The sequence below is a fragment of the Heliangelus exortis genome, chromosome 16 (genome assembly GCF_036169615.1).
Source record: "Heliangelus exortis chromosome 16, bHelExo1.hap1, whole genome shotgun sequence".
NCBI classification, from domain to species: Eukaryota; Metazoa; Chordata; class Aves; order Apodiformes; family Trochilidae; genus Heliangelus; species Heliangelus exortis.
Genome location: NC_092437.1, coordinates 7673256 through 7685358, shown reverse-complemented (window position 1 = coordinate 7685358; position 12103 = coordinate 7673256). Strand labels below are relative to the sequence as shown.

The following is a 12103-nucleotide window of genomic DNA, read 5'->3' as shown; positions in this document are numbered from 1 at the left end:
TGGAGTCCCTGAGAGTCTTTGAGAAGGGACTCAGCTACTGTTACACTAAGAAATGCAACAGTTTGGATTGTTTTCCATGCCTGAGAGAGTGGACCACAGGACTTACTGTATTTATTGTACTGCTAGAGATCGTGGATGGCATGATAGGAATCCAAGGCAAACCTGAAAACATGTTTCCCTTTAATAAACAGTGCAGGCTCTGCTGGATGGTCCTGAAGTTTCCATCAGAATCTTATTGGAACTAGAAAGGATGATTCATATGAAGAAAAATGTAGTTTTCTCTCATTCAGTGTCTGTTTCCATGCAGAATAGCTCTATCTTAGCACTGGCAAGCATGAGCTTTTAGGCCTTGTAATTGCTTATGTTCTGGCTATTTTTTCCTTTATCCACTTGTACGGAAGATAAGAACAATAAACAGAAAATGAACCACAGGAGAGGAATGCTGATTTCATCTTACCACTTAAGTAATACCAATCTGCTCTGATTTAATGAACAGTGAATAAATGACAACTGGTTGCATCTTTGCAGCACTACAAACCCAAATAAGTTTGTATTGTTTTGGCTTTGAAATCGTGCCCAGTTTCTGTTCACATTCTTCTAGTAATATGAACAGATTTTTGTACTATTTCCAATCTGCTTTATTTGTGAAAACCTTTTTTAATTCCAAAATGTAAGCACACTATATTTACAGTTTTCTGAGTCTGCAAATTGCAAATAATGCAACCCACTGGTGTCATAAAGCCACAATTTAAAACACTAAATCCTCTGAAATAAAACTACGGAATACTATAGTATTCGTATGCTGTAACAGCAACCTTTTCCCAGTTTTCCTTCTGACATTGTTCCAGAACCTGCTAAAACTCATAAATCAAAGTCCATAATAGCTCTGAAATGCACTGCAATCGTGGTATGATGTTTGTGTGTTTGTTTTTCCTGCTCATAAGGAAATAATTTAATTTTAACAAATAGGTGAAAAAACAGATACAAAATCCCAAATCGTGGCTGCATGTCAGACAGAGTTGCATGAAGAGAGGTGATGCTGCTCTGATGCCCATCAGTCATACAAAGCCAAATTTTGCCCTTTATTAGTGTTTTGGCTGGCACATATAAAATCTAAGTTCAGAGGTGAGAATGTAGTAGATATATATTTTAGCTAACCCAAGTAAACAGCAAAGGAAAAAATTCAGGGAATTTACCTGTCTGTTCATAGGAACCCTATGGATACTTATGCAGGAGATTTCATATCACATCTCCCAGCTGCAGGGTAGAGAATATACTTAAACATAAATTCATATTAAGCTCTTTGTTGCTTGGCAAAATATCCATTTGGAGTTAAAATTTCCTACAATGTTTTGCTTTGCTAGTCAAATGGGATTTGCTAAAGTGTTTTAGAAAATTCGCATGAAAAAAAGTATGATTTTTGCCAAATGATCATAATCTGCAGCATCTGATATTAGAAATAGCTGTTATTTTGCTACATTGCCAACATATGAATAAAAATGATGTAGCAATGAGTGACTGTGCTTCATGAGCCATGGGATCACTTGAGATTTTCCACTTTTCCCTGTATAATTTAAAACAAGTTTCTAGTCCTCACAGCAGAGTGCCTGGAAAACATGCACCACATAGGTTCAAGAGAGAACCAGACAATAGAAAGACTGTCAATTTATAATTTAAATGTAATTTTGTTGTAATTCTGCAGGACCTGACTTACAAATCAAGGTCCTTGAGTTTATAGTACTGAAACAAAGTCACATAAAGATGTTTTTTCTCTGGGACCCTCATCCAAAGTCCGTTAAAATCCAGAGGGACTGATTTGCTTCACTTTTTTAGACCTTGGGGCAGGATTAAAACCATAAATGCACACAGCAGTTTCAGGGCCATGGGAGAAATCCTGTCCAGTCCTTTGGCTTTGGTGCAATGAGGGTTTTACCTGATGTGGTAGCACTATCCTGAACAGGACTGGTTTTTCTGAGTTGGGATTAAAGTGCACAGATCTCTCTGACACAAATACAAATGTGTGCCAGATTTAGAAACTTTGAACTTTTTCTCCAAACATTTGTTTCCTAACTGAATCACACGTTCCCAGAAAGCAAAAGAGAGACAGCATACAAGTAGAGCCAAAGGGAATGTGTTCAAAAATGTCAGCAAATATTAACAGAACGTATTTATTTATTTGCAGTTCCTGCCTGTCTCAAGCTTTAGCAGCAATAATCAAGAGAAATTTCAAGCACAGCCAGCTCCTGATATCATATCTACTTATCATGTTTATTTTTTCCCATCCTTTTCAGCTTAGATTAATCACTCTAGTATATAGATTTTAAAAGGACTTTAAATTATGCTTTGCCAACAAAGTAACGATTTAAGGCAGTTCTATTACCTGCACTCAATTTTATTCTATCTTGAGTGAAAAGAAACCATAAGGATTAATCAACGCTTTTAAAAATCACCTTGCATAATAATAAGAAGTTATCTCAGCAGTTCTAGCATGTTGTTTTCATAACTGGATGCTTTACATACTGTCAGCATTTCAAATATGTTTTTGAGTATGAAGAATTTGGGTTTTTTTTTTAAATGTTCCTGCCACATTTGGTGCATAATCACTTGCTTAACTGAGCTTTATATTGATTGGTCATATTGCTGCTTGCAAACTTACTGTGTAGCCACATCTGTTATTTTTCATATAGGTTGTTAATCCCCCATAATTAACTCATGGGAGGCCTGATTTTCTCAGACTTCAGCATTTAACAGAGACTGTTCCCTGTCTCACCAGAGGTGCTCAGCACTGTGCAAGTCTCTATCCTAAGAGGGATCTGTTGGTTTCAAAAAGAAATACAGTAATTTGGCTAATTGGAACTGATCCTGAAATTGTATATATTCAGATGTGATCATTTTTGATACAGCCCTATGTGCAGTATCAGCAGATTAATGATAACCTGGTCAATGTTGTTACAAATAACAAAGTACCAATCATTTGGAAGAGGCTTCCTCCTCCCCAGCCTGTGCAAATTAGTCTTTTCCATATAAGATAGATCAGATTTTTATGGACCCAAATTTGGATAGTGTCACCCAACAGTAGCATCTACACATAAAAATAGGTGTTTTGTCTAAGGAGCACTTTGGCTTTGTGAATAGGATTTTCCACTCTGCCCGAAAGAATTCTTTCTGGGCCTTCTTAGGAATCATTCTTTGTTCATACTAAACCCCACAAGAGCCTCTGGCTCTCACAAACCACAAAACTCAAGAGATGGAAAAGCACTCAGGATGTCTGAACTTCCTCCAAAGCCCTCTGTAATCACCTTGCAAGGTGCAAAGGTTTTCAAGAAAGACCAAATTACTGATTTCTTTACTGCCAGACCTGATCAACTACTGCAGCTTCCACTGCACTGCAAGTCTGTGCTGTGCACAGTAAACATTGTGCCCCAGAATGATCCAATTATAACTAAACTGTAGTTGTCTTTACAGCAATACAGCACCTTACTTTGATAAATATCTTACTTAGAAAGATAGTCTGTATCTTCACCAAAGGAATTGGTCAGACTTCCTGCATACTGTCAAGTACTAATATTTAATTAGAATTATTAATGTAGTTAGATTAAAAGTAATGGAAAAGGTACTCTGCAGGCATAAATATTCATAGCTTCGCTGCCTACCAACAAGTTATACTTGTTTACACCAGCCCAGGGAATTAAACAGTTCAATGTAATAAAATATTTCCTACAAAACAGCTTGGTGGGAGTGCTGTACAGCATGGCAGAAACCAGGAAGAAAGCATGTAAGCATGTACAGCAAAACCTCCAACAGATTCTCGTGTGACCTCCAACAGGAATAAAGCCAGCCCTTCCCTCCACTGCCAAGAAAGTTTTGGTTTTTTTCTTTTGTTTCAACAAGCTATATTAGATATCTTTAGCAAAAGAAATTGATTCTTTTTTTGGTGGGATCCTCTTTTCAGCGTGGAGAAAGCAAGTGAGCGAAATCCCAAAGGGCACTGGACGTGGCCTTGAACAATTGTGAGTCAGATGAGAGGCACTTGGTTTTACCCTGAGAGTAAGAAGGTGATGAAGACAGTAAAGGGAAGAATAGGAACCAGGAGGGTCACCTGGGCAGACACTGAACCAACAAGAAATGGCACATAAAATGTGCCCCATCTCCTCTGTCTCCAGCACGTCTCTGCCCCCATCAGCACAGGCCAGATCACACTGACTTACAGTATTTATTATTTTAATTCAGTAACAATTGTCCAAGCAAAGGCATATGTGCAAATATGTCAAATGAGCTTTCATTTGGATGCAACACCTGCTTTCATTTTGGCAAGTTAGGAAATGAGCCAGTATGTTGCAACAGCTGGAGCAGGAAGAGAGGATGGAGAGTTGTGTCTCCCAGTGTAATAAGCAAGGAAGGCACCACAGCCCCATGAAATGTTTGCAGATGTGAGGCTGCCAGGTATTCAAATGGGGCTTTCTACACTACTGACTGGTAGATACCAGCCAATTTATTAATGAAAATGTAGATATTTGCTAAAGACTGTGCTCTATCTCATGGTAGCATGGGTTTACTGTAATGATTAAGGCTCAACTTTTTTCACATCTGTGAGGAATGCTTAGACATTCAAGTTGAAAAATAAAAATATCACTCTGGGCAGGATTTTAGCATTTTTTTGAGAGAGTGTGGGATGATGGGTGGGTGGATTAGATAGTAATCAGTTGAATAAACTCAGTTGAGCTTTGAAAGTTAAACTTCAAGCTATACAGGAAGATTTGCATGGTGGGACATAAAAAAGAGTTTAATTTTGCCTGTCATGATCTGTTTTTATTAAGGTGTACTAACACAAATACTCTTCCATTCTGTCATTTTTATGAGATATCCAAGTTCTTTAAAAATATACCCCGGACTTAATAATGTGCTTGAAAATTCAACAAGTATAATTGATAGACAGGAAACTAAGGCACAGAAGAGTTCAGTAAAGCAGAACTATACATGAGCAAATGCCAGTTTTGGGAATTAAATGAATGCAATTTATCCTATTGGTTACTACCAAAGGAGGAGGAAGCATTTCCTTCCCAATACCAATGTCATTACAGAACATAAATACACACTAACAAAACATAATATTTTGATGGGATAAGGCATGTTTCCCTTTGTTACACATTTTGCATGCAAGTACATAGTGTTTGTGCATTCAGATGCTTGTGCTGTATTTAGCACTCTTTTATCATACACTCTTTTCTGCTGCTTTCCACACAGAGATGCAAAGAAACAGCTTTCCATAGTATGTAAAGAAGCAACTAATGATATGCTATCGAGGAAGAAGTCTTCTCCTAGAGGAGACAGTTTCCTTTCAGAGACACTAAAACAAAAACTCTATTGAACCCTTGCTCATAGCAGGTTTTTTTACCATGCTTCAAACTGCACACACTGACATGAGATTGTACAATGTGCTTTAGAATGTTCTCATTAAGGCTGGCATTTATTCCTGAAAGATAATTTCTAAACAAAGAGTTTAGAACAGAATTGAGGAAGTCACTTGTTCATAGGAATGTCTTTGTTCCAAAGGTTCCTGGTCTTGGAACTCCACACATGCTACAGCTCATTTCACGACACGCAGATGAATTTGTGCTTGAGGATGCATCTCTGCCACTGACACATCATCAGGCTGGTGAAATGTTCTAGTGGAAACAAAATATTCCAGGAATCTTAAACATTCAGTGGAAAGATAGGGTGAACGAGCTTTTATAATGCCAGGGAAAGAGTGTGGTACACTAGGCATTTCCAGTAAAATAAGAAATATGTTTATGCTAACTGCAAACTATGCATCTCCCTCAGTACACAGCCTTTTTGAAGCCCTGTGGAAAACCAGGTAATGTTTTAAGTTTGCCAGATGTGGCAGGTCTTTACTAAATGTTGCATTGCACTGTTAGAAGCCCTTGCTTGTGTTAACTTGTTGTGTTTGAAAGCAAATTTGCAAGCAAGTGGAACTTGTATCTCAATCTGTCAATAATTCCTCAGCACACTCAACAAAAAGTCACTGCTTTCCTTTTTCCCCGCCCCCTGAATGTGAAATTGCAGTAAATCAGTCAACAGCACTGTTTAGCATATAAAGCAGAAAACTTCAAAGCAAAGCAGCCTTTTCTCTCCACCTATGAAATTCCAGACCATGCTCCTAAATTCAGGGAAATCTGCTCGTCCTTTCTAGTAACAATTCAGAAAGCCTTGGCCATGCATATTAAAGGACTGCTGTCAGCTTACATTGTTTAAAAATGGACTGATTAAAAAAACATTTGTGTAAAGCACCCTTTATATACTGTGTGAGAAACACACTCATCTGGTAATGCTGCTCTCTCACAGCCCACAGAGGACTGAATTATACCAGCTGACAATCCATTAAGAATATTAAATATATTTTTATTGTTTGACTTTATGAATTCCATTTTAATAATATTTTTTCCTCTTTTGCAAGGACTTTAAGATCTACTCAAAGCTTACATGTGCTCACTTCTAGTTTTCTTCTTTTCAGATACCTGCCTGTTACCAGCTTTTCAGCTTTGTAGATACTGAATCACCAATAAAATTATTTTTACTTCAAAGGACAAGGGCTTGCCAATGAGAAGGGTTGCCAATGTTCTTACATTATAGTATGTTAATCTTTATTTTATATAATATTATGTAACATTATGTTGAAATTCTCTTTCAGTCCAAATAAAACAAAAAGAAAAGCAACAAACTTGCCCACGTTAAAGGTTTACTTTCATGTCAGTATATTTGATATAGAGGGTTATGTAGTATGTTTTCTTCAGGACATTCCTACCACTTTCCCACACCCTCTCCCCTTCCTTGAAATGAGCAGACACTTCACCACTCTAATTTATATAGATTAAAATATCTATAAGATTGTGTTGTAACCCAGTTCACCCAAATTACCTTTTAAAGTAAATTTCCTCCCTGAAGCACACCTAACATCCAACTGTGCCCTGAGAATATCCCCCAATTTTGCTAACCATCCATCTAGAGCAGGAGCACCCAGTACATACTGAATTAGAGGATGGGTATTTTCTGCAGCTGAAATTAATTTCTTTACATAGAATCAGCATGGGATCTAAGCACTCTTCAATAACTGCTGAACCCTGGTGATATTAGATTCCTTCACTCCGATTTTAACCAGTTAATTATTGTGAACGATTTCCCTCCTGCTTCATCATGTGTTTAAAAGGTGCAGGAAGCAAAGGTATCAGGAATTCCTGCAGTTACACCACAGGTTTCTGCTAGTGAAGTGCTTAAATCTGGCTTTATGTCTACATTATATTAATAAACCTCTAATTTGGATACATTACCCTTTCCCAGGATCTCAGGTGCAGCTTTCCAAATACCTGATCCACATTCACTGAAATCAAAAGAAAAATTCCTGTTGGCCTCAATGACTTTGAAGCTGTGCCCTCTGTAGACTGAGAGATGCTGAAGAAATTGAATAATCATTACACTAGAGACCTAAAAGGAATATGCTGCAATATGTCTTCCTTCAGCAAAACCATTTTATTTTATTAAAAACAAGAGCCTCAAAGAGGTTTAACAGTGACTGTGCTCTTTCACTAACATGCCTAATAAACTCAGCATGGTTCAACCTTCACACATACTTATTCACAGCAAAGACTACAATGTTAATCATGGTTATCAGTGTAAACACTTCCTACTTGCTCCTCATGGGCTACATGCAAAACACATTTCTAAACAGGATCTAAATCAGCTGGACCCTGAAAGCCAGAAATAGGAGTTTCAGAAGTATTACAGTCTAGCAACACAGCTATGTTTGCACATTTGTAAAAGTAAGCTTTAGAAAGTGTAAATTATGCAGGGTTTACAAAATTGGGGCCCTTTAAATGAAATGGTTAAGTATGAAGTCTGATGTAGCTGCTAGGCCACTCTAGCAGACTATTCTTTTCCATGCCAGTTATCCATAGGGTTGGCTTAAGTGTATTATTAAATTGCACTTTACTTACTGCATATTCTAGGCTATGCAACACAATGTGAAATCAAGATAGCAGGTAACAAAGTGCAGCACTTCTTCAAGCTCAGACCATACAAGCACTTGAAATCCATGTTTCAGAGCTTTATAGTTACCAGTAACCTAAATCAGCTCATTTAAGTGAGGGTTAGATATGTCACCATAGCCTGCAATCATTCAGCTGCAATGCAGACAGAGGCTGGGGGCTGATGTCAGGGCAGAAAGAGCTGGAGCAGCTTCAGAAGTCACTGCCTCCAGCTGTTTGTGCCTGTACAAGGTTCCCCCCTCTCCAAAGAAGGCAGGGGACACAGAGTGCAGGTCCCTCACCAGCATCAGCTCCAGCTGGGGCACCTCTGATGGAACATTACTGCTCACTGCCATGCTTGAGTGTGTCCAGTCTGAAACAGGGCAGAGACATCCCCAGCTACTGTTTAAGGTGGGCATGAACTAAAGCATGGAAAAGCTGTGGAAGATGCATGTATTTCCATATATTAACTTCAGGTGTGGGAGCATATTCTTAAATTATTTCAGCAATATATATTGAATGTGTCAGTACCATCATGTTATTGGGCTGTGTAGGAAATGTGGTGGCAGCTGTTACACAAAATACATCAGAGGAGTCCATTTTCAAGATGCACCAGACCAAATAATAAGTCTAAGGGTCCAGAATCTTATCTCTGATGAAACCAAGCTGTCTACTGATTCACAGCTTTGTCATTCTACAAAATCCATCCTCCCCTTGGAGGAAGACACAAAGTGCTCTGTGATTCATCATGTCTGTAAGGAAAGGTGAGTACAGCTCTTGTGTGTCTGTCTGTGTGACTGTATGTGGAATACAGACTTCAACAGCACTTGCTGACAAAGACATCCTAACCAAATCACATATTTTAAATACATGAGACCCTGCTGCCTCCGAAGTTGTATCATTTCATCATAAACAGAATTCTATTTGTAATCAAGGAGATACTCTCTATTCATTGATTTCCTTCCTCAGCTAGTCCTGTATATATGTACCTTAAAAGAACTCTGAATTATTTTTCCTTTCACCATGTTAGATAGGTACGTGGAAATTTTATTCTCACCATATAAGGCTGGTGGGTTTTTTGTAAGTTTTAAATGTTTGCATTAGCAGATGGTGATGTTTTATCCTTCATCATAGGGCCTTAGATAGATTAAGTCAATGTTGTCAAACCCAGGGGAATTAAAGAAAAAGTCAGGCACACAGGAAACCTTATGGCCTGTGACAAATCAATACCTTTCTTAATCTCCATAAACACTGGGATTTCTACTCCAAGAATCTGATTGTGAGAACTCCTGGTATCCCTTCTGATTCTGATACTGAATTGCAAAAGACAGAGTCTTGATTACCTCTCATAGTTGTGGTTCCTCATTTTTAGGAGGAAATTGGATATGAAATAGCTCCTGTCCACTAAGCTAACTGGATGCTACCACTCCACATCTGTCCTAATACTGACTTGACATGTGGGTCCAGCCCCCTGCCTGCTTCCAAGTAATGTTCCATCCCAGAGAAATCCAAATCAGAGACTCAGAGCTTGCTGCTCTGAGAAGGAGCCCTAGCCACAAAGTCATCTGTTATTCTGCAAGTGGTACCTTCCCATTGCACAGAACATCATCCGGGGCAGAAATTCTGCTCCACTCTCTGGGTAGTTCACAAAGTTCCCACGTGTGGTGCAAGCATTTTGTCACCAGCATCTCACCATCTTTTTAGCTGAACTGAAATAGATCCACAGGTTGTGCAAGACTTTGGTATTTTTCTATGTCATTATCAAACTGAAACATTTACTCTGCATTGCACTGGCCAGTATTAAGCATCTGGATTAGATGCAAAAGTCCAATCTGCATTAATAACTCCTTCCACCTGAGATAAATCATCTGCATTACCCAAGCAGGCAATATCAGTATTTCAGTAGCATCAGCTCCATTTTTCTTGGGCCAGGCACAATTTCTGCTCTTTAAAACATCAAGAAGGTGGCAGTTCACAAAGCCAAATGAAACAAAGCAAACCTTCCCCATGAGTGCAAACCAAAGGTAAAAGAAAAAATAAAATAAAAAAGGAGATCTATCCAAAGTTTAACTTTACCAGGTTTGACCTTCTTTCCCCCCAAGGTCAGGTGTTCCCAGGATTAGGAAAAGCTGAAAATTGTTGCTCAGTACTTTACAGAGGAAGAAAACTGTGCCTAAGGACTCTAAATCAAAGACAGATTCCTGCTCTACTCACCTAATCCTTCTCAGGAGCAGGAGAGAAAAATGTGATGGTGGGTGGGCATTAAGGACCAAACCAGAAACATATTTTCCTACTTTGCCGGATAAATGCCAAAAACTTGATCGAGCAGCTGTGTGCTTTGCAAAACTCTCAGTCAAAAGCTTCCTCAGCCATCAGCCAACAAAGTTCCAAAAACTGCAAACTGTTGAGTCCCATCAAGTTAACCCAGCCTGAAGAACCCAGCCTTCCCAGATGCCAACTACAGGTGAAAACCACCAAATCTTCCCTCATCTTAGAACTAAGGGCTTCTTATCTCAGAAGTCAGAACTTATCAGTCATTCCAAATCCTAAGTGACAATATACACTTTGATTTAATAATCAAGTGAAAATAGCCCAAATAAATCTGATCATCTCAGAATGGCAACAATGGGGCAGCCAAAACTGAGCTGCAATGTGGAAGTAATTATCCATAGGACTGAACAATGGTACAGACAGGTTTTAACTCAAGTTCTCATCTAGAGAAACCTGACCCACATAGTTATTTTCCACCCACAATCACAGAGGAAGCAGCACCAGTGCAGATCCATGCCCACACAGCTGGCCCTGGTGTGGGAGATGGATCACCACAGATAGGTTTTGCTTGAACCCAGCCTGTCCTGCTTAAACCCCAACGCAGCTATGAATTACAGCCCTAAATCTCCTGGAAGCTAAAGCTACCAAATATAAGAATTCTCAGTTCTATGTATGCTTCTGACACTGACAGTCATCAGTGACACACAAAACCAACCAGCTTACTACTTAGACTTTTTTTTTTTTTTGCTTAAGCAGGGGGAATTTGAAGTAGTTTGCTCATGGGCAGTGTGATCTTTAAAGCTTGCTCTGAACTCAGGTCATCGAAGTACTGTTCCTATGTGAACAATTTAAATACAGAACACAGTTCTTTCTCTTCCCTCCCCAGACTGACAAACAGTAATGATGGCTCCTGAAATCCAATTCTGCATTTTACTTCAAAGTATTTTATTTCATAAGCTCCTGAAGCTTTTTGTATTGATCCCAGTTAAGGTCATCTATCTGCCAGTTTCTACTGGTCTTTTCCTGACTGGTGACTATGGCATGTCTGCCATGGAGGAAAACATGAAGCCTGACAAATAGATACAGCCAGAGAACTTCTGAAGCAGGGTATGTGTCTTGCTGCATCTTTGAAGAGAAAGACATAAATCCAAGCTCATATAACTATATATTTTGTGCACACAGAGACAGTTAAAATGTACCTAATCTAGACAGGACAGAAATGAATGTACATTTCAATAGTTGTTTCGCATAAAACAAGTTTATATACATTTTATAGATGACTAGGTTAAACAGATGAAAATATAAATAGTTATAAAACAAACAAAGAAAACCCTATCTGAGTTCAAGCAAGCACAATTTAAAGTCTTCTTAGACTTACACTCCCCCAAAATCTGCCAGGGTATAGAGAAAAAAATCTTCATACAAATTATTACTATGGTCACAAGAGCTTTCAAAGGACCATACCAAACTGGTTCTGACTTCCCAACAAATCAGAATAAAATGCCTCTTGAACTGGATGGCAATCCAGTGAATTGGAATTATGCATCAAGGGTAGCTACAGCTACCATATCTGGCAGAGATTCAATCCCTGTAAAGTCACCTTCAGAAACTGGGCATGACCTCCACTTTTTAGAGTAAAGGGTGCAATATTTTGGGCTGCTGCTTTCTCTTTGTTCTAATGTGTCCCGAGAGAGCTCCAAGGGGAAACTGCAAAGGCAGCACAACTTCCACTGTGCTGATTTGCTGATGTCCTGTTGCTGATAGGGAATTAGCTCCTTGTAAAGCAGGCACTTCCAAGCCAAGGCTCCCCA

General features: G+C 38.8%; 1 long non-coding RNA gene across 1 annotated transcript in view; it reads right to left on the bottom strand.

Annotated features, from left to right (window-relative positions):
• Positions 1-7330: 7330 nt before the first annotated feature.
• The window catches only part of LOC139803767 (uncharacterized), a 62224-nt gene continuing 57451 nt past the window's right edge, over positions 7331-12103 (bottom strand). The window contains exon 3 of the long non-coding RNA XR_011729151.1: positions 7331-7378. This is a non-coding gene — a long non-coding RNA (uncharacterized lncRNA). The remainder of the gene's footprint in view (positions 7379-12103) is intronic.